The following is a 6,000-nucleotide window of genomic DNA, read 5'->3' as shown; positions in this document are numbered from 1 at the left end:
GTGGTGAGCATCTCTGATGATGGATGCTGCTCTACTCCGACAGTGTTTCATGTCGATGTGCTCAGTGGTTGTGAGGATCCACCCGGGATGTACCGGGCCGAATCCAACACCTTGTGTCGGTTCATTAGGAGGGTGATGAAATAGTTTGATCATCATGCCAATCTTTACCAGGCTAGGGGAAGAGGGCCCCTCCCAGTCTGATCCTTGCTGCATGCCCGGAGATCACTCCCACAGCGCGCTGTCCCGAGATTACTGCAGTGGAGACGAGAGGGCCCCTCCCAGTCTGATCCTTGCTGCATGCCCGGAGATCACTCCCACAGCGCGCTGCCCCGAGATTACTGCAGTGGAGACGAGAGGGCCCTCCCAGTCTGATCCTTGCTGCATGCCCGGAGATCAATCCCACAGCGCGCTGCCCCGAGATTACTGCAGTGGAGACGAGACGGTCACTCACCTCTTTGCGGACTGTGGGCTGGCGAAGATCTGTGGAGAAAGATGCAAGGGCCGGGACTTCCAGTAAGATGGCGATTGCTTAGTTGCTCCGAACTTTTGTTCCGTTACTGTCGCTATCTTTGCACTAAATGTCTCCATTTTTAAAACCTTAGTTAGGAACTTTTTCGGTATCTCTTACTTGCCTGTGAACACATCTAACTTACAATGTGATGCACCATCAATAACTCACGCTGAGACCTAGGAAGTGAGATATCGGCTTTTATTGACTGAAGAACAACACTACATCCTGGGAAAATGAGGGAGAGCAGCAGACCACAGTCGCCTTTATACAGGGGTCTGTGGGAGGAGCCACAGGAGCAGTCAGCAGGGTCTGTGGGAGGAGCCACAGGAGCAGTCAGACAGGTATATCTAGTTCACCACACAATGTCTAGCAAGAGTTCTAAATCCGGGAGAAAGGAAGTTACGGCTCTCTCAGACGAGACCCTGGTTACGCTCGGACAGCTCCTAGACGAAATTTTAAAGGAATTCAAAACCGCTTTCAAACAGTTGGAAGACAAACTGGATCGGATCAACGATAAAGTGGACAAACATGCTGAACACTTATCTCGCATCGATTCAACTTCTGAAGATTTAGAAAGTCGTGTTCGATACTTGGAGACTCTCTGTTCCAGCTTAGAGGAAAAATGTAACAAACTCCTTTCCAAAATGGTGGATCTCGAAAATCGCAGCAGACGCTGCAATCTTAGAATTCTTGGATTGCCAGAGGCCACCGAACAGGGATCAACAGTGAAGTTTTTCGCCGAGTTTCTCTGTGAGATATTCGGGGAAGATTTGCTTCCGAACCCGCCCAAGCTCGAACGGGCACACAGGGTCTACGTTCCCAACGGAATTCTGGGCTCCCGCCCGCGACCAGTAATCTTGTGCTTCCATCAATACCAGATAAAACACCGTCTGATTGTGGAGGCACGTCGCAGAGGTTTTTTTTATTTTCCAGGATACAACCATTCGCTTTGTGGAAGATTTTGCACCCCAGACCTTAAAGATGCGCGCTGAGTTTAAAGGCGCAATGAAAGTGCTTTTTGATCGTGGTTTTAAACCCTTTCTTTGTACTCCTGCGGATCTACGAATCAAGCTTAATACTGGAAAATACAAGTGGTTCAAATCAGTGAAGGAAGCTGAAGCATTTGTGGCAAGTCTTCCGGCTATCCAGTCATCTTCTGAACCCGATCGGACCTCCTAAAACGGTGGATAAGTACTCCTCGTAGTAAAATTACTTTTTCTGGATTCAGACATTACTTGAATCACTCAGACATTATCCATTGAAACTCTAATGGCTGTTGACAATCTCTCCCTGGATTTGGTGTGTGTGTAATCTATTTTTATTCTTGTATAACTTTATCTACAGAGTTCTACAACTGACTCTAACTTGTTTTGGAGGTTTGAAGTCTTTAGTGAAGTCCTCCCTGTTTGTTGGTTCACAGTTTAATTGCTGATTTATTTTTCCTTTTTTTCATATTTATTTATTTTTTTTCATTCCTTCACCCCTTTTTTCTAATCTCTGAATTTTTTTCTCTCCTCTCTGTAAATGGTTGATAAATACTCGTCTTGAATTTATAATTTTCCCCTTCCTCTCTTTTTTTTTACTTTTTTTCCCTTTCTCTTACTTTATTCTTCTATAATTTTTTGCGGGTAGGTTAGTTTTGGTTTTCTTCCGATTTTCTCTGTATTAAGTTTTATATTTCTGCAGAAGGTGTTCTAATCTGTAGTTATGTTTTCTAGTGCATAAACTAGTTACTATTTGCTATAGTATTTATACGGAACTGCTGTTAATGACACAGATCTGGAAGTTGTATTTGGGTTAATTTTTTTGGTAGAGCTAGCTACTTGTTCTGGTAGCCGTCTAGTTTTGGGTTGTGTGGATGGGGTGGATTTTCCAGTTCCAACATCACTCACTGTATTTATTGTTTCTCTTTATTGCTCAGGACATGTATATGTTTTGATTTTACGAATCTATGTTTACTTCTCTGCTCCCAGACTGCTATTGTACTGCTTGACTTTTTATATGCCTGCTGCCTTTTATGCATTAGTAATTGATAATGACTAGTGCACTTAAATTTGTGAGCTGGAATGTAAAGGGATTGAATCACCCTGTTAAAAGGAGGAAGGTATTCTCACATATCAAACAACTCAAAGCTGACATTGCTTTCCTTCAAGAAACTCATATTCGTTGTTTTGATAACTCCCGGCTTCTGTCAAAGTGGGCGGGTCAGCATTTTCATTCATCCTTTGCCGCTAAAGCTAGGGGAGTCTCCATTCTTATTAACTCAAATATTCCTTTTGAACTCCATAATAAAATATCTGATACAAATGGCCGTTTTATTATTGTTTCTGGTAAACTATATAACACTAAAGTTGCACTAGCAAACCTGTATGCCCCCAACTTTGATGATGTTAACTTTTTTGAACGGTTTTTCCCCTCACTACCAGACTTAAACTCATACTCTCTTATACTGGGTGGTGACTTCAACTGTTGGTTGGATCCTAATCTGGATCGATCGTCCTCTGTTACCAGATCACCTACTAAATCTGCCTTAGCTATCCAATCGTTACTCTCTAATTTTGGTATCTCTGATATATGGCGTTTCCTTCATCCTACGGAGAGAGATTATTCTTTTTTCTCACATGTTCACCATACCTTCTCTAGAATTGACTATTTCTTACTCGATAACCAACTTATTCCATTTGCCCACTCTTGTGACTATCAGAGTATACTGATCTCCGACCATGCCCCAATTACCCTTTCTCTGAACTTTCCTGGTCTCCCTCAGAGGAATAAACACTGGCGGTTTAATTCAACTTTATCATCGGATGATGATTTTTAAAAATTTATTAAGGATCAGATAACCTTTTATTTTAACAGGAATACATCACCTGAAGTGCCATCCCAGATTGTCTGGGATGCCATGAAAGCATATCTGAGGGGTCAAATAATCTCTTACACAGCAAATCTCAACAGAAGATCCCATGCAGATCGATTAGACCTCATTAACCAGATTAAAGAATTGGATCAACTAAATGCTCAAACTAAGAACCCTGAATTACACAAGAAGCACGTTGAACTCCAAACTAAATTTAACCTTCTGTCCACTCAACCTGTCGAACGCCAACTTCTCGAAAGCAAGAGTCGCTTTTACATTCATGGGGATAAGTCTGGTAAATTCCTAGCCAATCAGCTGAGGCGTTCCAAAGCCAAACAACATATTACAAAGATCCGGAAGGAGAACGGAAACTTTACATCGGATCATTTAGAAATTAATGACGCATTTAATTTTTTTTATTCTCGGCTTTATTCCTCGGAATCTCTGAATGACAATATCTCTGTTGATCATTTTTTACAGAATCTGAATATCCCCTCACTTTCATCTGATTTCAAAGCCAAACTCAATGCGCCTATATCATCAGAAGAAGTATCTTTTGCAATTTCTGCACTGTCCTCAGGGAAATCTCCTGGACATGATGGGTTCCCTGTAGAATTTTATAAATCATTCTCTTCACTTCTTTCTCCTCAGTTACTTTCAGTATTATCTGACTCGTTTAATTATGGCAAATTGCCACCCTCTTTCAATGAGGCATCTATTATTCTTCTTTTTAAAAAGGGCAAAGACCCAACAGAGTGTTCCTCGTATAGGCCGATCTCTCTGCTCAGTGTTGATGTAAAGATCTTAGCTAAAGTTTTGGCTCATAGATTAGAAACCGTTATTCCCTCCATTATCTCTGATGACCAAACAGGCTTTGTTAAAAACCATCTCCCTTTTTTTAACATTCGGCTTTTATTTAATATCTTATACTCACCTCCAAGTGGGATTCCTGAATGTGTTATTTCCCTCGATGCGGAAAAAGCATTTGATCATATGGAGTGGAACTACCTTTTTGCAGTCTTAGAAAAATTTGACCTCGGCCAAAGTTTCATCTCTTGGATCCAATTGCTGTACCTGTGTCCTACTGCTTCTGTTTTAACTAATTTTCAGAAATCCCAAGTACTTAATCTCAAACGTGGCACCCGTCAGGGATGCCCCTTAAGTCCCTTTCTCTTTGATATGGCTATAGAACCTCTGGCGATAGCATTTCGAAACTGTCCTGAATTGACCGGGATTTGGAGAGGGTGTGTTGAGCTTAAAGTTTCTCTCTATGCTGATGACTTATTACTCTTTCTCTCAAATCCGTCTACATCCTTACCTCTAATGTTTTCACTTCTTGACCAGTTTAGCCAGATCTCTGGCTATAAACTTAATTTACATAAGAGTGAACTTTTCCCAATTAATAAAGAAGCACAAGAACTAACATGTCGTTATCTCCCTTTTAAAGTAGTCCATAATCAATTTACTTATCTTGGAATTACAGTCACAAGGAAGTTTAAAGATCTCTTTCGTGAAAACTTTGCCAGTCTTTCATATGCTATAAAACAGAGTCTGGTACAATGGTCACCTCTATCTATGTCTTTGGTAGGTCGTATTAATGTTGTTAAAATGTATGTTCTCCCCAAACTTTTATACTTATTTCAATCTATCCCAATTTTTATTCCTAAATCTTTTTTTGATTCCTTAGACTCTATTATTTTGTCATATCTGTGGCAGAATAAGCGCTCTAGAATTAATAAAATCCACCTCCAAAAATCTAAAAAAGAGGGTGGCATGGCTTTACCTAACTTTTGTTTATATTATTGGGCAGCTAATATACGTTGTGCTACCTTTTGGTCTTTCTTCCACGGCCAACCCGAGTGCCCTAACTGGGTGGCAATGGTGTTGAGCTCCACTAAAGAATTATCTATCTCTGCACTTCTTGGCTCTGCACTCCCTAGTAGTCTGCCCAGATCAATAGCTAATCCTCTTGTTAGACACACTTTGCGTATATGGGCTCAGTTCAGGAAATGCTATGGTTTCCAGGGGTTTTCCGTTTCCAGCCCTGTCGCACATAATCACCTTTTTTTACCTACTATGTACGATTCAGCATTCCATGTTTGGTATAGAAAGGGCATTAGACATTTTGAAGATCTTTTCATTGATAATCGCTTCGCTTCTTTTCAGCAGCTCTCTGTTAAGTTCAATCTGCCTAACGCTCATTTTTTCAGATATCTCCAAATCCGACACTTTATTGCTCCTTTAATTCCTAATTTTCCTGAAATGCCTGCGAAAAATGCTATGGACCTATTTCTTTCCATTAATCCACTAGGTAAAGGTTTAATATCAATTATCCGAGATAAACTAGCAGCCTTACGACGGGCCCCTGTGGATAAAATTAAAATGGCCTGGGAGCAGGATTTAAATATCTCCTTATCCGAGGAGAGCTGGGACTGAGTTCTCAAATCGGTTAACTCAACCTCTCTTTGTGCTCGCCATTGCCTTTTACAGTTTAGGATTGTTCATAGAGCCCATATGTCTAAATCTAAACTATCTCGATTCTACCCTGGCATTAGTCCACTCTGTGATAAATGCAAGAGGGGCGTGGCCTCTCTCATCCATATGTACTGGTTCTGTCCTAGCTTGGAGAAAT

Source organism: Hemitrygon akajei, chromosome 26 (genome assembly GCF_048418815.1).
Source record: "Hemitrygon akajei chromosome 26, sHemAka1.3, whole genome shotgun sequence".
NCBI classification, from domain to species: domain Eukaryota; kingdom Metazoa; phylum Chordata; class Chondrichthyes; order Myliobatiformes; family Dasyatidae; genus Hemitrygon; species Hemitrygon akajei.
This window is presented reverse-complemented; position numbering follows the sequence as displayed.